At 42.1% G+C, this 27,431-nt stretch overlaps 1 protein-coding gene across 6 annotated transcripts in view; it reads left to right on the top strand.

Moving 5' to 3' along the window:
- Positions 1–27,431, top strand: part of celf6 (CUGBP Elav-like family member 6) — an 830,275-nt gene that overhangs the window by 116,061 nt on the left and 686,783 nt on the right. The window lies entirely within an intron of this gene.

The following is a 27,431-nucleotide window of genomic DNA, read 5'->3' as shown; positions in this document are numbered from 1 at the left end:
GTTCTGACTTCCCAGTGCTGTCTGTGTGGAGTCTACACGTTCTCCCAGTGATTGCATGGGTTTCCTCTGAGTGTTCCGGTTTCCTCCCTTATCCCAAAAACACGGCAGTTGGTAGGATAAACATCCACTGTTTATTGTCCCTGGCGTGTGGATGTGTGTTAGAGGCCTATTTCTTTGCTCTATGACTTCAGAGAAAATGACGGTTGAAAATTTGCTGTGTTTACCAGAGAGTTAACCATCTTGGTCCAATAAATAAAACAACAATTAGCGATAGAATTCTATTTACTGTCCATCCGAGATTATTATGCACTTTGAGGTTGGTTCTCCCCAGACACTGTTTTAATAGAGGCATTAACTCGATTAAAGTGAACAGGCAATGATGGTTAAAGTAATACTCAGCTAAATATCATACAAGGATATTAAACAATAATACGTTAAATAGAACAGGTGCTGGAAATCCAAAGTAAAGACAAAACTATTGGAAATAGTCCATAGATCAGGCGGCATCTGTGGAGAGAGTAAAAGTTAATGGCGATGATTGGCATGTGATTGGTAATTGGCTTTTTTTTGTCACATGTACCAAGATGTGCCAAAAGGCTTTTGTTTGCATGCCATCCAGACAGATCATTCCATACATTAGTACATCGAGGTAGTACAAAAGGAAAAACAAGCAACAGAATTAAGATTTAAAAGAGTAGAACAATTATAATAAATGTAACAAATAGATCTGTTGAAGCCATCTCGCAAAGAGTCACCATGCTCTGGCGCTATCTTGGAACCCTTGGTTGTCAGCCACGTGTTTCTCAGCTTGTCTTGGACCACAGATGCTCAGCTGAGTGCGGAAATCCAAGACGAGCTTTAGGTCAGAAGCTGGTGCGTGGGTTTGCCTCTGAGCCCATCAGAGGAATAGTGGCCTGCTCAAGAGACAGGCAAATGCACTTCACACCTGGCCCCTCAGCTTTGAAACATGGACCCTGTGGAGGATGACCAGCATATCCATTCATTTGAACCACTGACCCTGTGGAGAAAGGTAAGGGTAGGTTTGAGTAACTTACCTTCCTTTAAATTGGTTTATTATTGTCACATGTACTGAGGTACAGAGGAAAAACTTTGTTTTTCATGCCATCCATACAAATCATTTCATCACATCAGTACATCAAGGTTGTACAAGGGAAAAGCTATAACAGAATGCAGAATATAGTGTTACAGTTAGAGAAAGTGTAGTTCAGGTAGACAATAAGGTGCAACGCCATGACGAAGTAGATTGTGAGGTCAAGAGTCCATCTTAACACATAAGAGGTCCATTCGGTAGTCTTATTACAGCAGGATAGAAAGTGTCCTTGAGCCTGGTGGTACGTGCTTTCAGGCTTTTGTATCTTCTGCCCAATGGGGTGGGAGGGGGGGAGAAGAAGAGAGACTGTCCAGGGTGGAAGGGTAACATGTTTAATTATTTGTTAATACTTAAAATTAATTAGTTATACTCAAATAGTTTTAAAGTATCTCTGATTGACAAACAGTTCAAAAGCCCGCGATGTCCAGTGAGCTGTCAAAAGTCTTTGAACCATTCTGGGGAGGCGGGACTTCAGAATGAACAGCCTAAGGCCTACTTACTGCTAGGAGCTTGCTCTTGCACCCAGGAGCTTGCTCTTGCACCCAGGAGCGTGCCTCTTTGGTTGTTCCTTTTGCTTTGGGCATCCAGAAGACCCAAGTCCAAGCCATGGGCCTGTTCCAGCCCAACACAGCCTATTGTTTGGTTGATAACAAGGAGAGTGGAAGATTAAGGAGCATGATTTAAGGAAGGTATAGCTGGAGGAAGAGGAAGGACAGGTGCAGGTAAAAGTCTTCTAGGAGGACAGGGTGGAATGGTAGAGAAGATGGGCACATTACTAATTACATGCAAACTTGTCATAGAACATAAAATTGGACTAGCTTAGGTAGTCACCTTGGTTGGCATGGACAAGTTGGACTGAAGGGCCTGTTTCTCTGCTCTATGACGCTATAATTTGGAATTGATTTATTATTGTCACTTGTACAGAGGTACATTGAAAAACTTACCATTCATACAAATCAACTCATTACTCTGAGGTAGTACAAGGGAAGACAATACAGGATGCCAAGTAAAGTGTCGCAGCTACAAAGATGGGCACATTACTAATTACATGCAAACTTGTCATAGAACATAAAATTGGACTAGCTTAGGTAGTCACCTTGGTTGGCATGGACAAGTTGGACTGAAGGGCCTGTTTCTCTGCTCTATGACGCTATAATTTGGAATTGATTTATTATTGTCACTTGTACAGAGGTACATTGAAAAACTTACCATTCATACAAATCAACTCATTACTCTGAGGTAGTACAAGGGAAGACAATACAGGATGCCAAGTAAAGTGTCGCAGCTACAAAGAAAATGCAGTGCAGGTAGACAATAAGGTGCAAGGTCATAATGAGGTAGATTGTGAGGTCAAGAGTCCATCTGAACATACTAAGGTACCGTTCAATAGTTTTATAATAGCAGGATAGAAGCTGTCCTTGAGCCTGATGGTACGTGCTTTCAGGCTTTTGTATCTTCTGCCTGATGGGAGAGGGGAGAAGAGAAATTTGTAGATTTCTGGTCCTTTGAGTTGGCAATGGTGTGTGGTGACCAATGTAAAGTAAACTATTTTTCAATGAATTTCTTAAAAATGAATATGAAGAATAAGAAATTATATGTCTATGTTGGAATAGAGATTTGTACAACTTGGAAACAGGTCCTTTGGCCCAACAAGTTTATACTGACCAGTAAGCATCTGTTTACACTAATCCTGCACTAATCCCATTTTATTCTCCCCACTTTCCCATCAAATCTCCTCCCAGATTCTATCACTCACCCACACACTAGGGGCAATTCACAATGGCTAATTAGCCCACCAAAGTGCATGTCTTTGAGATGCGCAGGGAAACTGAAGCATCCAGAGGAAACCCACATGGTTATAGGAAGAATGCACAAACTTCACACAGACAGAACTAGAAGCCAGCTTCAGTGACCTGGGTTCAATGCTGTGACCTCTGATGCTGTCTGTGTGGAGTTTTCACATTATCTCTATGACCATGCGGATTTCCTTCTGGTGCTCTGATTTCCCAAAGATGTGTAGGTTGGTAGTTTAAGTGGTTACTGTAAGTTACCTCAGGTGTGTAGGTAGGTGGTAGATTCAAAGGGGAGTTGATGAGAATGTTGGAAGAATAAAATTGAATTAGTGTAGGATTAAGGTAACTTGACAGTTGGCATGGACTAGATGGGCAGAAAGGCCTGTTTCTTTGTTGAATGTCTCTAGGACATGTTGAATGCAGTAAGACAACGCATGACGTAAACAATATTTTACTCTGCACCATGTGGTGTTAAGTGACCAGATGTTTGGTTTTTAAAGTGTGGTTTTGAAGTCTCAGTACATTAAAAAAACAGGAAGGGGAACAGAAATTTGGTCCTTTGAGGCTGTTCTGCTATTCATATAGATCATGGCTGATCTTCTACCTCAATGCCATTTTCCTCCTCTATTCCCGCATCGCAGTGCAGAGAATTCCAAAAGTTCAACTCCCTCTGGGTGAAAATACTTTTTTTGCCATCTGTATCCTTAATGGCCTCCCCCCTTCTTCTGAGACTGCCTATGCACCTGGAGGTATGTTTGCAAATGTCTGACTGTTACTAGAGGAGGATTAGAGGAATTGGACATTCCAGATTGTTAGAAGTTGGAGTGAAAATATGGTGGGATTTAATGGATGAAAAGATGGGATTTAGGATTGTGCTGGGGTGAACAGTGAAGCTCCTTGCCTCTATTACACTTGCAGTGGGAAAACTCCTGTAAAACAGTTTGAAGCTTACAGTTGTGTCAGACGCTAAAGACAATTCCAGAAAATATCCCAAAAGCATACTGGAAAAACTTGAAGCACGAGACAAAAAAAACAAAGCAAAGTCCCTGTCTATCATATGTATAATTATGCAAAGTTTTCCTATCTGGACATAAATATGTATGTGTGATATACACAATTATATACATACATACATGCAAACCTGCTCATGCCTGCTTTGAAATTCAGAACAAAATACATTGGAACCAGTTAATGGAAGCATTGGCCCATAATGATCTGCTAATCACACATGTCTGCAGCCATGTAATAAACTGCTCACTGCCTGGGTGTCTCTGTTTTGCAAATTGCAAATCCGGTAACCTTAGCCTGAGACGGGCTTTGTTCAACAACAAAAGAAAGCAACTTAAAAATATGTTTGGTGCTTCAAGGAGGAGGGAGGGTGGTTGAAGCAACTTTGAAAGGCAAGTATTGGTATCTTCCCACAGAAAAAGCCCCAGAGAAGTCTGATGAGAGAAAGTGAAGGGAAATCTGTCTGCGTATCAACATTGGGAAAAGTGTCTTGTGTGGGGAAAGAGCCTAGTCCAGGGTCCTGCCGTGACTGGACACTGGAGACCTGGGTCCGGTGAAACAGCTTCTCAAATGCTTCATGGATGTATTGTTCAAGAAGGAAACAATGGTGGTATTGACACATTATAAGAGAATGTATTGTATTGATGGTACAATGAATGTAGAGAAAGAGGTGTCCTGATTGTGATGTATACACTATGCACTTGTATACTTTACTCACAGCTACTATCGGGCAGGAGGTACAGAATTCTCAAGTCCCACACCACCAGGTTCAAGAACAGCTACTTTCCTTCAACCATTCAGTTCTTGAACCAACCTGCACAAGGTTTATTAGGATGCTGCCTGGATTAGAGAGCATGTGCTATCAGGAGAGGCTGGACAAACTTGGGATCTCTTCTCTGGAGCAGCGGAGGCTGAGGGGTAATCTGTTGGAAGTGTATAAAGTTATGAGGCGCATAGATAAGGTGGACAAGCAATATCTTTTTCCCATTATTGAGCGACCCAATACCAGAGGACATGCATTTGAGGTGAGAGGGGGTAGGTTCAGAACGGACGTGAGTGATACGTTTTTTTACTGAGAGCGTGGTGAATGCCTGGAATACATTGCCTTAATAGGGTGGTGGAGGCAAGTTCATTGGGGGCTTTTAAGAGTGGTTTGGATGGACACATGAATGAGAGGAAAATAGAGGGATATGGGCATTCTGTAGGTAGGAGGGAATAGCTATGTCGGCACAACATTGTGGTCCGAAGGGCCTGTTCTGTGCTGTACTGTTCTATGTTCTAACCCTAATCACTACTTCAGTATAACAACACTGTGACCACTTTCACCACTTTGCACTACAATGGACAATGTTTTTTATTTGTTCTAATTGTGTTCTTTCTTGTAAAATTTGCATATAATTTGTTTAATTTATATTTTTTTCTTGTGATGCATCCCTAATGCTACGTGCCTGTGATGCTGCTGCAAGTAAGTTTTTCATTGCACCAGTGCATACATGTACCTGTGCATTTGACAATAAACTTGACTTTGACTTAATATATTTTGGAATATTTCAATATATTTTGAAATTAAAAAAACATAAGCTTGTGAACGGCTAGTAGATGTGGCAAGATAGGCCTTGGGTCAGTGGTAGGGGGGCATAAGGAAGAGCACATTGTAAGCTTATTGATTATTGGATGTTGGCTCTTATGTTAATGATGGGCACAAAGGTATGAAAAACTAGGTATCAGCACATGAACACTGCAAGCACACAAACCCTTTCTTTCATTGTTTGTTTGACTTGAGAAGGGAGTTGTACAGGTTCTGATAAATGTGCCAAGAACTGTTCTTCCGTATGGTATGTCCCAAACTCCGCTCCACTCTATTAATACCGCAGAAACAGACCATTTGGACCAACACTCCATGCTGGTATATAGGCCCCACTTGAGCTCCCTCCTGTCTTTTGTTATCCACATAAGGTTAAGTTTTGCCAGATTCTGGTTTACTTTGAAGTTTTGAAGGGAGCAAGAATTGGGTTTGGGCGTCAGTGTCCCCTGTTTCTGTTGTTCTCTGATGGATAATCAAGCGCACTGTGAATCTGCTGCATACATTTCCAAGATTCACAGAACTCCAATCAGATGTCTACTTGAACAGAGATTCTAGACAAAGAATGGAGTCCCACAACATCCTCTTCAGAGAGTGCTCCCTCCTTTGTAAAACTCATACTCATTTAATGAAAACTTGGATAGGGGTAGTGGGGAAGTTAATACTGAGGAGGATGACAACATATTACAAGAGAACTTTAATAAACTGGCATGTGGGCAATTAATTACAAATGAAGCTCAATACAGATAAATGCAAGGTAGATATTTTGGTCAGAAGAGTAAGGAGGTAACTTGTTACATGGAACATGCAAGTCTGGGTGTGGTAGAGGAACGAAGGAACCTCGGAGTAAAAATACCCCAATCACTGAAAGTTCGACCACAAGTTAGCAAAGGCATGAAGAAAAGTAAAAGTAAGTTCTCGGATTTTTTTGAGACTTTTGAATTAAAAGGCAGTGAAGTTACCTGAAGGGTGTTCAGAAGGTTTAAAGACAATACCAGAAACATGAAGATATGTACATCAGAAAACAAAAATGAACAGACTGTGTCTCTTTTGTCTTGAGCAAAGAAGGCCGAGAGGTGATCTAGTAGAGATCTGTAAAATTATGAACGGATTTGACTGAGTGGATGCAGAGAGAATGTTCCCCCAGGAGGGAAGAGCAGAACCAGATATCAAATGGTCACCGTGAAATCCAATTGAGAATTCGGAGAAACTCATTTACCCAAAGGAGTGACGAGAATATGGAACTTGGTCCCCCAGGGAGTGGTTGAACTGCATCATGTTGATACATTTACGAGGAAGCTGGTCAAACGCCTAAGGGAGAATAGAATAGATGGTTACACTGGTATATTTAGATCAGGGTAAATGGGAGGAGATTGAGTGGAGCATAAACACAGAAGGGACTGGTTGGGCTGAATAGTGCACAGCTTGGGTAATCCCATGTGTGTTGTTGACGTACATGTGGAGGAGAAATTGGCCATTTGGCCCATAGAACCAGTTCCTCTGAAGCAGAATCTGGACAAGTTCAACAAACAAGAAGCTGGAGGGACTCAGTGGGTCAGGCAGCATCTGTGTGGAGGGAAGTGGACACCTGGGTCCTCAAATGTCCGCTGTCCATTTCCCTCCACAGATGCCGCCTGACCCGCTGCGTTCCTCCAGAAGTTTATTTTTTGTTCCAGATTCCAGCATCTGCAGTCTTCATCTGTACAAGTGCCACTGTTGTAGATTCCACACAGTTTATTTTGCCTTCTCAGGGACTGAAGAACTGAAACGTCAATGGGAAGCATTCCGGCCTTGATTTAAATCATCAGAATAATGGGCACCTCTTACTGTCAATATTACTCATTTCAGCTGTTCTGCGGCAAACAACTTCATCACCTTAGCAACTACAGAACGTGCAATAATCAGAGCTTTTGATCGTTCATCTTGAGACTTATCCACCAAATATTGAGCCTTCTTTTCCTCCCTCAACACATTGCTTCCCTCCATTACTTCAGGTGCCAATTCACAATGGGGATTGTTCCCCAGTCAATTGGTGACACTTGAGTAGCTGACACAAATAGAGTCATAGAGCACAGATACAGGCCCTTCTGCCCAGCGAGTCCATGCTAACCCCAGTGCTCACCCAGCTAGTCCCAATTTCCTGCATCCCACCCATATCCCTGTAAGCCCTGCCCCTCAACGTATCTATCGAAGTGCTCCTGAAGTGATACTATTGTACCTGCCTCAACCACTCCCTCTGGCAGCTCGTTCCATATACTCACCACTCTCTGCATGAAAAAGTTGCCCCTCAGGTTCCTTTTAAATCTTTCCCCTCTCACCCTAAACCTATACCCCCTAGTTTTTTTTTTAGACTCCCCTACCCTGGAGAAATGACTGTTACCATCCACCTTATCTATGCCTCTCATAATTTTAAAGATTTCTATAATGTTGCCCCTCATTCTCATATGTTCCAAGGAATAAAGACCTAGCCTGGCCAACCTCTCCCTATCACTCAGGCCCTCGAGTCCTGGCAACATCCTCGTAAGTCTTTTCTGCACTCTTTCCAGTTTGACAATGTCTTTCCTATAACAGGGTGACCAAAACTGTCCAAAATGATTGTTCTTCAGGTCTGAGCCTGGGTGTGGGCTTCCCTGAAAAGTGCCTGAACACGTACCAATCAACGTGCAGACCAATACCATGGTCACAAGGTGGGTGGAATCTCAGATGATATTTCCACCCGCCCCCCCCATACAGCAAGAATAGTGGAGGTCACCTATAGAACCTCAATCTGCTTTTTCAAAGTCAAAGTCAAGTCTTTTGTCATCTGCACAAGTACATGTGTGCACAGGTGCAGTGAAAAACTTACTTGCAGCAGCATCACAGGGACATAGCATCATATAAGCAGCATTCACAAGAAAAATATATACACAACTTTTACAGGAAAGAACACAATTAAAACAAAAAAAATTCAATTTTAGTGGTCAGAGTGTTACTATGCTGTAGTGATTAGGGTTGTGCAGGTTGGTTCAAGAACCGAATGGTTGAAGGGAAGTAGCTGTTCCTGAACCTGGTGGTGTGGGACTTCAGGCTTCTGTACCTCCTGCCCGATGGTAGCTGCAAGATGATCCCTAAGACGTGTTCCCTGTTAATTTTTCTTGTTGGAGCACCTATCTCGAAACTCCACCTGGTTTCAAAGGAAATAAAAGGAACAGAAAGGGAAAGGACTTGGATGTTGAATGTGAGAGTAAGCAACAATGAGAGAAATGGAAGACAGGCTCATTTCCTGGTACAATCATCTTGTGTGCAGACAACAGTATAAAATACATAATTTTCACTTTTGTGCGAGGGCTCCCTGGAGAGATGATGTATGGTTCATGTTGATTCATTCAGATGCAAATTAGAAATATTACTATGCTGTAGTGATTAGGGTTGTGCAGGTTGGTTCAAGAACCGAATGGTTGAAGGGAAGTAGCTGTTCCTGAACCTGGTGGTGTGGGACTTCAGGCTTCTGTACCTCCTGCCCGATGGTAGCTGCAAGATGATCCCTAAGACGTGTTCCCTGTTAATTTTTCATGTTGGAGCACCTATCTCGAAACTCCACCTGGTTTCAAAGGAAATAAAAGGAACAGAAAGGGAAAGGACTTGGATGTTGAATGTGAGAGTAAGCAACAATGAGAGAAATGGAAGACAGGCTCATTTCTTGGTACAATCATCTTGTGTGCAGACAACAGTATAAAATACATAATTTTCACTTTTGTGCGAGGGCTCCCTGGAGAGATGATGTATGGTTCATGTTGATTCATTCAGATGCAAATTAGAAATATTTCTTTCAGAAGAAACTGTTGCAATATAGTCCATGAGCAATGTTTAAAATGGCAAGTGGTCGGTGTAGTATTACTTGGAAGAAAAAGTCGGTTTGGACCTGGGATTCTCAAGCTTTCCATTGGTGGGGCTACCCTCACCTGTTGTCTGGGGTCTGCTGTGGACTGATTGGTAAAAATTGATTACTGTGAACACGAGAACATAGGAGAAGGGGCAGACAAACGGGCCCCTCAAGCCTTCCCCACCATTCAATGTGATCGTGACTGGTCTGCCCCACATCTGAGCCAGTTCCCCACAGCCCCCTTTCCCCCATCTTTCAAAAATGTATCCACATGCAAGTGATCTCACCTCCTTGACCCTCTGGTGTATTTAGTTAATACCTCTGTTATTGTTGGATGAGGAAGTTGATAGAATGTGCTTGGACCTTTTTTTTCAAAATCCTACAATTCATATTTCTGAATCCACAAAGCCTTTCCACCATCTATAGGTCATGCAAGGAGCTTGGATTTAAAAAGCGCTGTTTAGATCATCCATTTTAGGGCAGGCACGGTAGTGTAGCGGTTAACGTAACGTCTTACAGCGCCAGTGACCTGGGTTCAGTTCCGGCCACTGTCTGTAAGGAGTTTGTACGTTCTCCCCGTGTCTGCGTGGGTTTCCTCCGGGTGCTCCGGCTTCCTCCCACATTCCAAAGACGTACGGGTTAGGAAGTTGTGGGCATGCTATGTTGGCATTGGAAGCGTGACGACACTTGCAGGATGCCCCCAGAACACTCTACACAAAAGGATATATTTCACTCTGTGTTTCAATGTACTGTGACCAATAAAGAAATCTTATCTTAATCTTATCTTTTTCACATTACTTTACAAATAAAGATTCCTTCCTAATGAAGGTGAACAGGAACCAATAAGGAAGAAGTAAGGATGAACAAACAGCATAGAGATAAATGGCCTTTCAATGTAATGTCAGTCAGAGAAAGAGTGTTGGCCATGACATCAGGTATTGCTCCCCTTCAAGTAGAGCTGTGGACTGTTGAACCTCAACTGAAACAGGTGGTTCAAAGTCTCAACTGAGTTGAAGGCAGCTGCAACACTCTTAGAATAAATCTAAATGTATCAGGTAAAAAGCTACCTTTACAATGATGCTGAGGCAGCCAGGAGGTAAATGAAGTGGACTCACAGCAATAGGAGTTGAGTGGATGTAACCAGGGATGTGAGTAGATGGAGTGAAGATAATGCTGGAATTCCTAGATCAAAGCACAGTGGGCTTGGCTTTGCTAGTTTCATTCCAGCGTGCTGTAAACCACCTAGCAAATGCAGTATGGTAAAGTGCCAGACTATTAAAGGATGAGAACAAAGCCACCTAAACTATCTACATTTGTCTAGATTATAAAAGTGTGCTTTTGTTCCCGTCCTGAATCTCAAGCTTATGTGGATGTGCCTACTTGTGGACACAGTCATGCAGATTCACGTGTACATAAAAAAAGCTGCCACACTCTCGCACATGCTTGGTAATTGCTTTATTATTGTCACATGTACCGAGATGCAGTGAAAAGCTTTTGTTTGCATGCTGTCCAGACAGATCATTCCATATGTAAGTACACTGAGGTAGTAAAAAGGAAAAAAGTATAGAGTGTAAAATATAGTTTTACAGTTATTCAGTGTTACTACATTATTATTGTTCTGCTATATTGCATTTCTCTCTTAAGATCAAGTGCCTATTTCCTCCAAGGACACTATAGTTCAAAATATAACCATTGCCTTGGGTGTGGCAATAAAGCCACTGCTGTTTCCAAGGTTCTCGGTAGTGAGTCTCTATGATTAATCACAATCTAAAAGCTGAAATGGCCAGAGTTTATAGTGTGCATGCACACATGTATGTTGTTGCGGACACATTTACCAGTACTCGATCTTGGTCATTAGTAAAATGAATGAAAGCCCTACATTATTGTTGCTTTTTTGCCAACTTTCGGATTCCCCAAACACCATACACATAGCGTAACGCTATTACAGCGCCGGTGACCTGGGTTCATTTCCCGCCACTGTCTGTAAGGAGTTTGCACATTCTCCCTGTGTCTGCATGGGTTTCCTCCAGGTGCTCCGGTTTCCTCCCATATTCCAAAGATGTACGGGTTAGGAAGTTGTGGGCATGCTATGATGGCACTGGAAGCGTGGCGACACTTGTGGGCTGCCCCCAGAACACTCTATGCAAAAGACTCATTTCACTGTGTATTTCGATGTACATGTGACTAATAAAGAAATATTATCTTATTAATTTAAGAGCAGCTGTTCTTGTACTTCTGTAATGTGTCATGATCAGTCAAATGTTATTTTCTCTCTCTCTCTTCCTTCTCTTTATACAAAATGGAATCAGGCCCTTCGGCCCACTTGAGTCAATGCTGACCATAGAGCAGCCATTCCCACATTCCCACTTACCTCCCCCCCCCTCCCCGCCCCAGATTCTACTGCTAACCTACACACCAAGGACAATTTACATAGTCAATTAACTGACCCACCTGTGTGTCTTCCGAAGGTGGGAGGAAACCAGAGCACCTGAGAGAAACCTACGTTGTCACAGAGAGAACGTGCAAGCTCCACAGACAGCAGCAGAGCTCAGAAGGATCAAACCCTGGTCACTGGGGCTGTGAGGCAGCGGCTAAACTAACTGCACCATTGCGTGGCCTTTCTTGTTTTCATTCTCTCAGTGCCACCCAGTTTCACTTTAAAGGCAAAGTTCAAAACTGTTTGCAGAGCATGTGGCACAAAAGATTGTTCAGTCTCTGCTTTGGATATGGCTTTTTATCTAATCTTTTGCATCCTTCTTGCTGTCTCTTTTATTTTGCTTTCACATTTTCTGTTTCCTTCCTATTTCATTCACACTTGATGTTCAATTGATGTTCTAAATATCCAAGTTTCCTGGAGCAAAGGAACAAGGCTGGAAATTGAGGTGTGCTGAAGAGAGGAAATAGCATTAAAGTGGAAGATAAAATTGGAGATAGGAAAGATACAAACAAGAGGAAAGAGGCTGAGACATTTAGTTGATGGAGAAGGTTTCGTAGGGAGGGTCTACACAATTCTGGAATGGGTCAGTGAAGCGTTCATTCAGTTCACAGAAACAAAGGAAAGATTTGTGTTTATGTAGCACCATGAATACAGCAAGATCTTTCAATGGAGATGGTTGCCGTGTGACATTGGAAACAGGCAGCTACCTTCTGCACAGCAAGCTCCCACAAACACAATGTGATTATGACCAGATGTTGAGTGTAAGTGTTGATTTCAAGATCCATAATATCCAGGACTGGAGAGATTTCCCTTCCTCCCTTCTAAGATCATGACATAAAATTATTTGATATCTAATTAAGAAAGCAGATGGGGCCTTACTTTCCAGGTGTAGATTTTTTTGACAGGAATTGCAGCAAAACTGCCAGTGCGCATCACCATTATTCAGTGAGTGATAGGAACTTCAGAATTTCCATGAGCATGTAATTCAAAATGGAACATCGGTAATTTTCTGTCTACCACCCCTTTCCAAGGAAACCTGTCACCTGCTTGCAGCTTCCCTCCTGCAATCTAGGAAAATCATTTAGATTGATAAGATATTTATTTATTAGTCACATGTACATCAAAACATACAGTGAAATGTGTCGTTTTGCATTACTGAGAATGTACAGGGGGCAGCCTGCAAATGTTGCCACTCTTCCGGCACCAAATTAGCATGCCCACAGCTCCTAACCTGTACGTCTTTGGAATGTGGGAGGAAACCATTGACATGAATTCCAACTTTTTTATGAACTTGTAAATGCAAAAGAGCCTGAAAAATTAATGCCTTTCTTTTAAGCATCAGGTTCTAATGTTATACAACCATAATTATGTTTAGAATCCCATCTGGGCCTCAAGATTTGTTTTATATGTGTGGATTGTAATTCCCTTCATATGAATATTTTAATTTGTGAGGGATTTAATTTTTTTTTACTTTATATTTGTGCTTCTTCCTTAATCCATTTGTGCATGTCCCAGACTTTATTCAGTATTCTGCATAATGTTTAAAAAGTTAATTAAAAATTTGCATTCTTAGTTTGCTGTGTGAGAATGTGATTGGTTATTTAGCCAGTCTGATAACATCACAGTTAATGGGCTTCAGGGTTTCTATTGAACCTGATGACAAATGTTGTTGGCATAAAGGGAGTAGTTTCTATCGAGATTATTGGACCATGAATCTAAATGGGAAGGATCTTCATTTTACCACTAACAGCAGACTCTGGAACAATGTTTTTTCTGAAAGATAGTACTACTGCCAATGCAGCACTCGCTCAGTACTGCACTGGTAGTGTTAGCCTAGATATGGTGCTCATGCCACTGGAATGGGGTTTGAATGCAGAGCACATTCTGTGTAAATGCACCTCTGCAACAGACTTGAATTTTCATTCTGTGGAAAATGACTTTTTAGTTTGCTTTAGACTGCAGTGTGAATTGGAATATGGAAGAGCCCCATGGGTTCTCTCTAATCCAGGTTTACAGAGAGAAAGAAAAGTTTACACTGTCATCCAGGGACAGGGGAGACATTTAGACCAGAGGCTATGTTTTAGTTTGGTCACCCATGTGAGCAAAGTTGTGATTTTAAGATAAAGATCTTGCCTTATTTTGCACATGTGCTGATTACTCTTTATTTTCCATAAGCCAACCTTCAGTTTCCCCACAGGAGTCTGTTTTAAGTATCAGATGGCCTACACATTCCAAGTTTAGCCTTCACCCAAAATCTCTTCCTCTCAAATCACTTTGCTTCTTTCCTTCACCAAAAGCTTGCCTCCCTGAGAATGCAATTAGTCCTGCTCCTTATCTCCCCTCTGGTTCTAATAGTTCCTTCCTTCTGCATAAGATCACTCTTCTACTCTTCAAAAAATTGATTAACATTTGGTGCTGCTAACTGTAGCTCTCTTGTGCCTGGGATGGGTCCCAGGTTGAAATTCTACTCCTGACACTAGAACCAAAAATCCAGGCTGATGCTCCTGTGGAGTACTGTTGGAAGTCCTGTCTCCTAGATGAGATGTTAAACCAAGGCTCTGTCTGCTCCTTTGGATGGATGTAAGAGATCCCACAGCACTAACAAGCAAAAAAGTGGGATTAACGTGGGATTAGTGTAGACGGGTGTCGAGTGGTTCAGTAGACTGGAATATTGTGAGCAATTTTGGGCCCCATATCTAAGGAAGGATTTGCTGGCCTTGGAGAATATCTCGAGGTTGTTTACAAGAATGAAAGGCTTGATGTTTGAGAAGCATTTGATGTCTCTGGGCCTGTACTTGATGGAGTTTAGAAGGATGAGGGGGGTCACATTGAAACCTACCAGATACTGAAAGTCCTGGATAGAATAGAAGTGGAGTGGATGTTTCCATTAGCCAGACAGTCTAAGATCCGAGGGCACAGCCTCAGAATAAAGGGACGTCCCTTTAAAACTGAGATGAGGAGGAATTTCTTCAGCCAGGGGTTGGTAAATTTGTGTAATTCATTGCCACAGAGGGTTGTTGAGGCCAAGTAATTGGGTGTACATAAAGCAGAGATTGATAGGTTCTTGGTTGGTAAAGGGGTTAAGGGTTACAGGGAGAAGGTAGGAGAATGGGTTTAAAACCATGATTGAAAGGTGGAACAGACTCGATGGGCTGAATAGCCTAATTGTGCTCCTCTCTCTTATGGTCTTATGGCTGAAGGACATGTTTCTGCAGTTCCTCTCAGTGACTATTTCACAGAACAAAGGAGTTATCTCTGATAATCAAGCCTGTATTTGTACTGTAATCAACACCACCAGATAAATCCTTGAGGTTTGTGAATCTTTGGTATTCTTTTCCCCCAGAGAACTGTGGAAACTGAATCATTAAATGTATTCAACCATAGACGGTTTGTTGTATTATTGGCAAGTTGAGGGTTATAGGGAATATGCAGGAAAGTGAAAGTGGGGACAAGATCCGATCAGTCCTCATTTTGTGTTAATCAAAAATACTGCAGGTGCTGGAAAAGTGAAATGAAAGAAAACCACAGAAAATGCTTGAAAAGCTTGGCAGGTCAGACAACATCTGTGGAAAGAGAAATAGAGTTAATGTTTCAGATCCAAAACCCTTCATCAGAACTGGGAAACTGGGAAAACAAGTTAGTTTTCAGTTGCAGAGAAGATAAAGAAGGAATAAGTAGAATGAAGGGAATATCACTGATAGGGTGAGACCCAAATAGTTTAATGTTGTAGTTGGAAGCCCATTTTGTTTCTTTTTCTGTGTTGTGTTGCTAACAGCAGGGCTGTGGGACTATCGGACTATACTCGGAGGGAGAGAAACTGAGCCAAAATCACAGGTGGATGACTGGGAGAAATGGCCTTCTGATTCAGATGAAAAGAAAAAGTGAGTTACTTAAAATTAGAGAATTCAATGTCAAATCTGGAAGGCTGCTAGAAAATAATGAAAATAAAGATAGATGTTATTCCTCAAACTCACCTTGGGCCTCATTGTAACACTGTAGGAGGCCACAGAGAAAGAAAGAGAGTTTGATGGAGAATTAAAAATGGCAGAAAATGGGAAGCTCAAGGTCACACCAGCAGACTAATCTTTCAGAAGAAAAAGACAGACTATTCGGTCAATGTCACAGCACTGTGAGAAGTTGCTGCCCACAAATGATCTGCTGCATTCTCTCCAATGCAACAGTGATTTTAAGAGTACTCAGCTAACTGTAAAACACCACAGGAGATGCTGAGGTTGTGAACTGTGCTATATAAATGCAAGTCTTACTTTTGACGTTTGAAGAACTGTCCACTCTGGAAATATTGTTCTTGCTTTCACCATGAGCTGGAATTTGCAAATCGTAGGACTCATTGAGGTTTGTTGTAATTCCTGGAATTCCAATTGCAATATGTGTTTAGAAAGAGAGAGAATCTGACAATAAAAGCAATCTATTTCATCCTCTGAGTGTGTTCTGCTATCTAACAACATGGCTGAGCTTTTAACTACCATGCCATGCAGCGGACATCACATGAATGTGAAATGCAATCAAGTCCAGTTTATTTTCATGTGCACAAGTGTGGTGAAGTACAGGTACAATGAAAAACTTGTTTCCAATAACATCACAGCACGTAGGTACAGACCATCCCAAAATAACAAATCAAAACCTACTAAAAAGCCTGCAGTCAAAGTGTAGGTGCTGTACTTGGGAGTTTGATGTGAAACTGGCCTATCAGTGACCCAGGAAAGAGAATTACTTCACTTTAAATTTATTGTAAAATGTGTACACAGAATCCGAAGCATCTTTGGGGATGTGAAATGACAGCGTTATTCAAACTTGATCAACTAATGTTCAATTTCTATTAAATACAATCACCAGGAAGCAGCCGAAGATCGATGAAAGAATCGCCTAACTAACAATCCATATTGTACAGAGCACTTAAAACTAAGTTACAAGCTGTGTAAAAATTAATTTGCTAAGGATGTTGGAGACTCCCAGGGCAGCTCTGGAGAGCTTGGGAAGTGTGCGGAGAGTGGCTCCATCCACGTTGGGATGGGCAGTGTGAGTACTGATACCCTTCAGACCTCCCGCCTACGTAAAGCACTCTGCCCTCCTGGACCCTGTCTACATTTGGAGGACCTCATGTAGCACAGAGAAGCTTATCCATCCCAGTGCTGGTCTCTTACGAAGCCTGGGGTATTTTACCATGTACTGACATTCTGCATTATCTTGGAATAGAATATTCCCATTCATTGAATATTTATCTGTTTGACCCTCAGTCTCAGTTCCTGAGAAATATGATATAAAGCAGTCAGGTCCCCAGTGACATATTTAAAGGTTCATTTTCAAGTTTACTTCAAACCCAAATGTCACTTGCATAGTGCCCAATGGAACTTTCGTTCTCCGTATTAAACACTGATATAAAATATTGACATCAAATATAGTTACTTCACTTCTGAGTGAGATTGCTATGTAACTGTGAGCGATGTGGATTATTGTACAGGCTTAAGCTGTAAAGTAAATAAAAATGCAGTTTTTAGAGTGTGTGTGTGTGTGTACGGACGCAAATATGCATGTGTGTGTGTGTGTGTGTGCACTGCTCTCTGTGTGTGTCTGTGGCTGTGCAACCATGCACGTGTCTGCATGCATGTGTGTGTTTGTACAAAAGTATGCACACAAGTGTGTACACAAGTTTGTGTGTGCATACACTTGCACGTTCTCCCAACGACTGAATGCCTCACTCACAGAACTGGGACAACTTTGTTGACCTGGTGCATTGTTAACCCAGCATCTAGTACTCCCCATGCATAGCCAGCATCTTTTTTCCTCCTTCAGCCTTCGAACACTTGAGTTATACTTCTGTATTTGGAATGACCTTCCTTGAACTCACCTCGTCTCCAATTAGGTTAGTGTTCTGTCAAAGGTCGTCTCATTAATGAAACTTTATGTTACAGACACAGTGAAATACAAGTCAGCTGCTGATTTAAATAATGGATCTTGCTATGTTTGTTAGCAGGCCGAATTCTCAAGTGGCGTACATTATTTATTAGGACCTGGATAACCACCGATATCTCTGGTGAGAGGAACAGAGACTTGTGATGCTGTAATTCAACTTTCTTGAAGAGTAACTCCTGTCATATGAGCTTTGTATTACTGTGGTCTTGGTGTGTGAAGAGCTATAAGAGCAGGAGGATTCAGGAATTGATTACTAATCCATCACAGCACGCTTAAAGTGACAGAGGCCCTTTTAGTCCAATTATAGAAACTATTAGCTGACTTAAAAATCATCGGCATGACTGTGTTATTTTTTTGTTGTGATATGTTTTGTTTGTGGTTTAGTTTGGCTTTCAACTATTTTGCATGGTTCTGGACTAAACTGTTTCCAGTTAACAAGAATAAGTTGAGAGAGAGGGGGCAGGCAATGAAAGTGGTTTGTACACTGCACTCTTGCGCAGTGGTGTGAAAATTGGAAATTTTTGATTGATTGGTAAGTATTGGAAAGGATCCCGGGAACAGTTTCCCTGCACTCCTCCAACTCAGAGCCATGGGATTGCTTGCACACAGATGTAAGGCAGTGCTGCACTCCCTCAGCGCTCCATCCAAGAACCAACCTGAGTGCTTCACATCTCTGGAGGGGAGAGGTGGGAGGAGGGTCTGAACTATTGGAAGAGTGAGTCTGAAAATTCAGGAACCTAGAATAGAAATACTAAAAACAGTTTTTAGCAAAAAATGGAAGATTTTAGCAGCGTGTGGCAATGCATTTTTAAATAATCTGGGGGAACAGATGATGATCTGTACGCCTGTTGTATTACAAAATGTTTTTATTCTGTTCTCCAGACAGCTTGTGAGAGGTGCTAATTGAAAATAATGAGAAAGGGTGCTCAGTTGGATATAGGTCATTGAAGGATTTTTTGTAAAGATCTGTGCTTGGATAAGATCTTTACAAATATCTGTAGATTTTTGCAACCAGCAATTTGCAGCAGTTAATGGTCTCTGTTGTTGACCCAGTCCAAGACTTGGGCTCTATTCCACACTGAAACAGCAAATGTATTTGATAGAAAAAATTATGAACACCCAGCTCCCACACCCAGTCCTTCTCCCCTCTGTTAATTACCCAGGATTAATGTGCCATATTGTGAGTAACTTACAATGACTATTCTGGTTCAATCGGGACATTTGCAACTCCTATTTTGAAGCCTCAAGTCAGACTTTGTGTTAAGTCCACGCCACAGTTTGTCCGGTCTCAACGCTTTCCCTGTTCACAATGGGGATTCATTAAAGATGATTACAATCTCCATGTGTGAACGCTAATTGCATTATCACTATATAATTATATATTATGTAATGATGTTTATCTATATCCTAAAATAAATGTCATTACATCAGTGTTTATCAAGCACGCTGCATGGGGAAATACTGATTGGAATCTGGCATTATCTACACTATCACGGTATTGAACTGAATGCAAGTCCGTAAGTATGGCTGATATTTATAGAGGGCTTTTTGCATCCTTCAGTGGAATATGGTCATCATGGTGACCTGGCAAATGTGACAGCCAATCTTCGCATAGCAAGATCCCCCAAGCAGTAATACAATATTTTTGGTGAGGGTGATTTAGGGATAGACATTGGCCAGGACACTGGGGATACCTGAGTTGATCTTGATTGCAGTAGTGTTGTAGGATTTTTTGCATCCAGCTGGGAAAGTAGATGAGACAGTGGTTTAAGTACACATCTAAAATGTGTCCTCTGTTGAGTTTTCAAGTGTGACATGCAGGTTCACTGATGCCTTTATCTTCTCTAATTTGATGTACGGTATTCATTGTGTGTGAGCAAAGCTGTTCCCCACCCATGGTCTCCTTTCCTGCCCAGCTGAGCTTTTGACAGAACTGGACCTTAGTACAGACCATAAGATATAGGAGCAGAATTAGACCAGTCAGCCCATTGAGTCTGCTGAATGAGATCCCTTCCCTCATCCTTCTGAACTCCTTGGCCCAGAGCCATCAAACATTCCTCATAGGTTAAGCCTTTCATTCCCGGGATCATTCATGTGAACCTCCTCTGGACCCTCTGCAGGGTCAGCACATCTTCCCTTGGATATGGGGCCCAAAATTGTTCACAATATTCCAAATGCGGTCTGACCAATGCCTTATAAAGCCTCAGACATGGACCAAAGAGCTAGATTCCAGCGGTGAAATGATGTTAACACAACATTTGAGTGAACGTGGCATCAAAGAGCCCTGGCAAAACTGAATTTAATGAACTTCAAGAGGAAAAGCCCTTCAATGTTTGGAAGTCATGCCTCGCTCGAAGGAAGATGGTTGTGGTTCTTGGAGGTTAGTCATCCCCGTTCCTGGATCTCACTGCAGGAGTTCCCCAGGGCAGTGTCCTGGGCCCAATCATCTTCAGCTGCATCAACAATAACTTTCCTTCAGTTGCAGTGGGTGATGTTTGCTGATGACTGCACAATGTTCAATTCCATGGGTAACTCCACAACAAATGAATCAGTACATGCCTGCATGCAGCAAGACCTAGACAAAGCTCAGGCAGAGGTCAATAGGGAACATTTGCACCATAAAAGCGACAGGCAATATCACCACCTCCAGAAAGGGAGAGTCTAATCAGCCATCTTTAACATTCAATGGCTCAACCATCACAAAGTCCCCCTCCATCAACACCCTAGGGCTCACTGGAAACTCATCTAGATCAGTTATATATATGTTATGATTATAGAGGATAGATGTCTTGTGGCAAGTGATTCACTTTCTGACACACGTCTTGGAAAAACAAAAAAGAAAATCCATTTTCTCACACCTGTAAGTCAAGCTCTTATGCGGAAGTTACTTACGCTGAGATCCAATCACGCGCAACGTGCCTATGTCAAGCCCATTGGTAAACCAGAACTAATGAGTATGGGAAATGACTGTCCAGGAGAGAGCAGATAAGGTAGACAATCATGCAAACTGACGCACAGGAAGAGGTCAGCAGATATGTCTGTCGAGCTTTCCCAATACACTGGAAAATCATATTTTGTCAAGCTTTACCCTACTAAATGGTATGTCAGAATTATCAGTAAGATGTTGCCCATTACCCTTTTACCCACCACTCTCTTTTCAGCTTAATTGATTCCAGCAAGTTTTGTTCTCTAACTTAAAAAGGCACTCTTCTCACTTTTCCAGCTCTGAGGAGTCCTTGACCTGAAACACAACTCTGTTTCTCTCCCCATGGATGCTGCCTGATTTACTGAGTGCTTCCAGTATTCTCTGTTTATTTCCAGTGTCTTCCGATTTGTTCTTTGTCCAAGTGGATCATACTTCTCTCATGATGCATTGGCGATGATGCCAAAACATTCTGTAACAAGATCATAAAATGTCCCCCTTGAAGAAAGCTGTGGTGTTGCAACATCTAATCTATCCACAATGTGGGTTGAGCAATGTTAGAGTTATACATGACGGAAACAGGCCCTTCAGCCCAACTTGTCCATGCCGACCAAGTTGTCTTCTTGAGGTAGTCCCATTTCCTTGCATTTGGCCCATATCCTCCTCAACCTTCCCTATCCATGTACCTGTCTCAATGTCTTTTAAATGTAATTGTACCCACATTCTAGATCATTGCCACTGCTGCATATGTAGGCACGGTAGTGTAGCAGTTCAATTCTGGCCATCGTCTGTAAGGAGTTTGTATGTTCTCCCTCTGTCTGCGTGGGTTTCCTCCGGGTGCTCCGGTTTCCTCCCACATTCCAAAAATGTACAGGTTAGGAAGTTGTGGGCATGTTGTGTTGGTGCCGGAAGTGTGGCGACACTTGCAGGCTGCCCCCAGAACACCCTACGCAAAAGATCTATTTCACTGTATGTACATGTGACTAATAAAGATATCTTATGTTGTCCATATCTCATCTCATCTCATCTAGCAATTCCTTGGAGGCTCGTTCCATATACTCACCACCCTCTATGTGGAAAAAGTTGTCCCTCAGATCCCCTTTAAGTCTTTCCCCTCCCACCTTAAACCAATGCCCTCCAGCATCTTCTTGTATCTTTGTATTGTGCAGAGGGACAGCTCAACCCCAACTCTTCAAGAGCAGTTAGGGATGGGCAATAAATCTTGGCCATGCCTCTGGTAGTCAGTTTGCCATCCTTCAAGCATAAAAGAAATACTAAAAGCATGGTCCAAATGTGTTCTTTAAATCATAAATATTCTTTTCAAATCAAATGCACAGGAAGGCATGAAGTAAAAAAAAACAAAGCTCTAAAGTTGCCCTGTCAGTATTATTGTTCATTATCCTGTCTCTGTAAAAAGCACACAGCAAAACATCGCAATTGGACTTGGATGAACAAACTACTTCTCTCAGTACTGATCTGTTTAACTAAAACCTTAGAATCTCCATAAGTTTATCCAGAGCCAAGAGTGAAGATGGATGTGAAACTTCTCGTTTTATTTTCATTCTGGTTGATAGTGGAATAGAAACATTTTATTTAAGGAATCTGAGACAAGTCACTGTGGATATTTGGGAAATTCACGGTCTGGTTACATCACGGAAGGAGACCATTGAGCATGTCAAGCCCATACTAACTCTCTGTAAGAGCAATCCAGCTAGTGTATAAAATCACGAGGGGCATAGATAGGGCACTTGACCTACCAAACTGTAACAGCTCCTATTTCTCAGCATTAAATTTCAATTGCTCCCTCTCCAAACAGCCTGCCACCAACTTTTGAGACACCTGCAATCTGAAGATCGCGCCCTTTACTCCCAAGTCCAGATTAATAGTATATCTTAAGGAAAGAGTGGTCGTAATAGATAGGAAAGGTTTAGAAAGATATGGGTCAAACGCGAGCAAATGGGGCTAGCTTAGATAGGCATCTTGACCGGCATGGATGAGTTGGGCCGAAGGGCCTGTTTCCATGCTGTATTGCTCTGGTACCAATTCTTGGAGAACTCCACTATATAACTCCCTCTAGTCCAACATTGATTTATCACTTGGTAAGTGCTAAGTTTGACTGCCATGAACAAAAGCTGAACTATTTTTATTTGAAAAGATCCCGACCTGTCATTTGTTGAAAGTTAAACCTGACTTATTGATCACACACTTGGCCAAATTTCATTGATCTACTTCCAAACCATTCATTCCAGCAGGCATTTGAGAGGCCGCTTACGTACTCACTGTAACATTGCTCTTGGTGGCAAAGCTCTTAGTGCCTCAATAGTGTGTAATGTAGCTGGTGGAGTGGTGAAATTGCAAGCATTATGCATTAGTTGGCAGCAAGGAGTCTGTATTTGAGGATCGGTGCTGCTCACAAGCCCCCAAGTCAATGACCTCATCCCCATTTGTAATTGAAACCACAGCTTTCTGAGTCAAGAATAGAAATTGGAAATACTTTCCACCATCATTCAGAACTCAATGTAGAATTGGCAATAGAAATGTTACAGTCCTGATGCCTAATGTATTTTCTCGGACTTCGGATTTGAAGGATAGAAACTCGTCCTCCAAAGTAGGTGCTAAATGGAGAAGTTAGGAGCAAATATGTTTTGAACACTTCTCAAATTAAATCCCTTTAACTTCAGTGCATACAACAGAGGATGAATCTTTACCCTACACCTGACCTTGAGATACTTAGAGATGATTGGCCATTAGTAACATCAGAACCTAAGTGTACATTGAGGAACACTATTCAAAGGCCCCTTGCATTCTGATGGTATTGTCATCTTGCTCAGATATTAAAGCAAAGGGCCTGGCTATTTGCTTAGAATGGATTTTGTGGCACGATTTAAATGAATGACAATCAAAGAAGTGCAGATGCAGAAATAAAAAAAGTAAATGCTGGAAACTCTCAGCGAGTCAGGCAACACGTGTAGGAAGAGAACCAGAGTTACTGTTTCAGGTCGAAGACCCTTCATCAGAACTGAGAAAGGGAAAACAAGTAAATAAATGGCAGAAGGTAAATACCACAGCCAACATCTCTTTATCCATCATCTGTGAAAGGGATATTATTTGGTAATTTATTAATTTGCAGGTTCATGCAATGTTACTGTACATTAATCAATTGCTATGTTGCAGAAGTTCAGAAGTAATTCATTGGATGTAGTGTATTTGAGGATGCTTTGAAAGATGTATGAATGGAAGTTCTTAATGTATTCTTGTTTAAAAGAGGTCATTTTTTGGGGGGGGGGCGAGTGGCTGGGAAGGCTTTTAACATCCACGCTCCAACAGATTTATTCTGTTATTATTTATTGATGTACTGTTCTTACTGAATTCCATAAGCACATTCCTGCATGCCGTGCTCCTTGTGAAATCATGATCAAGCATATCAACTCTAACTTGTTCTTTCCTGGGACTTAACAGTGTTGTCGCTCAGTAGTTAAGGACCACCCTTGCATCCAGAGGTCTGGATCACTGATTTGGTGGTGTGTTCAAATCCCAGCATGATAATGAGGGCATTTAGTTTCCAGCAATTAATTAAATCTAGGAGGGGTCTCTGTGAGAAAGTTGGCATTGGTAATGGTGACCATGAAACTATAAGATAAGATATCTTTATTAGTCACATGTACATCGAAACAACACAGTGAAATGCATCTTTTGCGAAGGGTGTTCTGGGGGCAGCCTGCAAGTGTCGCCACGCTTCTGGCGCCAACATAGCATGCCCACAACTTCTAACCCGTACGTCTTTGGAATGTGGGAGGAAACTGGAGCACCCGGAGGAAACCCATGCAGACACGGGGAGAATGTACAAACACCTTACAGACGATGGCCGGAATTGAACCCGGGTTACTGGCGCTGTAATAGTGTTACACTAACCACTACACTACTGTGCCTGCCCTATCAGAAACTATCATTTAAAACCCATCAGCATTAGAGAAGGAAGTGTGCTTGCTGTGTCTCCAAACTCTGAACAGCGTCAGGGAGCAGTTAGCTCAGAGGCAATTGGGGATGGACAATAAGTGCTAGCATTGTCAGTGATGTCCACAACTTATGAATAAAATATTTTTTTTATTATTTGAAGGAATCCTGACTTGATATCATGGAGTTGATACATCACAGAAACAGGTCCTTTGGTTCACTGAGTCAATGCTGACCATCAAGCATCATCTGAACTAATTCCATTTTTATTCTCCACAAATTCTGACAACTTTAAACAAATGGCTTCGGTCAGTTGTTGAAAGTTAAATCTGATTTTTTTTCGTTGTATTAATTGGATGCTTGGCCAAATTTCATTGACCCACTTAAGAACCATTCATCTAACAGACATTTGTTGGAAAATATTAGCTCTACAAGTCATCATCTGAACAATCTATAGGGATTTGCTAGCTAACGTAGTGATGATGTAGTTACTTAATACAACACAATCGGAGGCCATTCAACCATTGGGTCTTTCCCCCTTTATAGCCCTGCAACTTGTTAGAGTGAGGGAGTCATAGAGTAATATGGCATGGAAACAGGCCCTTCAACCCAACTGCTCCATGCCAACCACAGGATCCTCCCTATTTTCTCTCACCTGGCCTTCAACTTTGATCCTTTCATCACTAAGGGGTAATTTCTAGCAGTTAATTAACCTACCATATGTTTCTGGGATGTGGGAGGAAACCAGAGCACCCACGAGAAATGTTCAAACTCCAGAGAGACAATACCCGAGGTCAGAATCAAATCGGGGTCCGTGGAGCTGTGAAGCAGCAGCATTTACCACTGAATCACCATGATTATGTTATTGGATAAATAATCCAAGATGTGAGTTCAAATCCCACCCTGGATAGAATTTATCTACAACCAATTTTAAAAATTCAGTGATCGGGGACATAGAAATGCTGGATTTGTTTTTATAAACCTGGCTCACTGAGAAAGGCGTGTGCCTTCCTCACTAGGTATCACTTGTTTGCCTCTCTATACCTGAAACAACATTGTTGGCATCAAACTGCTCCCCGACATGGAAAATAAGCCACTCAGTTGCACCAACTGCAGTGAGTAAAACAGGTGTCATGGTACAGAGACAAGAGGCCATTCATCCCTTCAACTCTCTGCCAGCCCCTGCAAATCAATGTTATCCATTCCATTCCCCCACTTTATCTCCTTAGCCCTGCAAGTTCCTTTCCTTCAAGTGTCGAGCCAATGTCTGTTTAAACTCATTGATTGTCTCTCTTCCACCACCTCACAGGCAGGGCCTTCCAGTTATGAGTGTCTCAAGAAGGCACAAGTATGGTGCAGTGCTTGTTAGTCCAGGCCTCTGGGATAACAATCAAGAGATCTTAGTTCAAATCCCACCATGGCTGTTGTGGAACTTAAGTTTGGTTAACAGAGTCCCACAGCATGGAAAAAGGCCATTCGGCCCAACTGGTTCATGCTATTAAGGTTCCCATCCAAGCTAGTCCCATTTGCCACATTTGGCTCATGCCCCTCTAAACCTTTCCCATCCATGTACCTGTCCAAATGTCCTTTAAAGGTTGTTATTGTTCCAGCCTCAACCACTTCCTCTGGCAGCTCGTTCCATATACAGACCACCCTTTGTGTGAAAAAGCTGCTCCTCAGGTTCCTACTAAATCTCTCCCCTCTCACTTTAAACCTATGTCCTCTAGTTCTTGATTCCCCAACCCTGGGAAACTCACAGTGCACATTCACCTTTTCTATGCCCCTCATGACTTTATACACCTCTATTAGTTCACCCCTCATTCTTCTACACTGCAATGAATAAAGTCCTACCCTGCTCAACCTCTCTCCATAACTCAGTCCTCAACTCCCTCACAGTCTCGCAGCCTCACTAATACAGCCTCACTATAATCTGGAATATAATGAAAGAAACTCAGCTAACCTTGGTGAAGATGGACCTCAAAGCTACCAAATTATTTTTAAACCCACTTAGGTCATTAATGTCCTACAGAGGAGGAATCTGCTTTCCTTGCCCAGTCTGGCCGAGAGAGAGCCTCTAACGTGTTTGACTCTGAACTGGTACAGCAAGCCTCTCTGTTCTGGTACAATTGGGGATAAGTAATGGCAATGAGGAAGCACTTCTACTTTCTTAGAAGTTTAAGGGGATTCAGCATGTAATCAAATACTGACAAACTTATGCAGATGTACAGTGGAAAGCATTCTGACTGGTTACATCATGGCCTGGTATGGAAACTCCAATGCACAGGAACACAAGAGGTTACAGCGAGTGGTGGACTGAGCCAGTTCCATCACGGGTACAGCTCTCCCTACCTTCGAGGACACCGACAAGGGACGATGTCTCAGGAAGGCCCCCACCATCTGGGCCATGCCCTCTTCTCGATGCTGCCATCAGGCAGGAGATACAGTAGCCTGAAGACCCACACCTCACGTTTCAACAACTGCTTCTTCCCCACTGCCATCAGGTTCTTGGACCAACCTGAAAACCAGCACTACCTTCGATTATATCTCTTGCTCTCTCTCACTCTCTTTCTTGCACTAATGTCGGTATGCTTATTTTGTTTATGTTGCTCTGGTGTAGGTTATGTATAATTTATGTTAATTTAAGTTTGTTAACTTAGGTTTGTCTTCATCTTGTATTGTACTGTGCTGCTGCTGTAAACAGCAAATTTTCATGGCATTTATGCCCTAGGTATAGAACATAGAACAGTACAGCACAGTACAGGCCCTTTGGCCCACAATGTTGTGCTGACATTTTATCCTGCTCTAATACCTATCTAACCCTTCCCTCCCA

This window comes from Pristis pectinata, chromosome 32 (assembly GCF_009764475.1).
Source record: "Pristis pectinata isolate sPriPec2 chromosome 32, sPriPec2.1.pri, whole genome shotgun sequence".
Classification (NCBI taxonomy): Eukaryota; Metazoa; Chordata; class Chondrichthyes; order Rhinopristiformes; family Pristidae; genus Pristis; species Pristis pectinata.
This window is presented reverse-complemented; position numbering and strand designations above follow the sequence as displayed.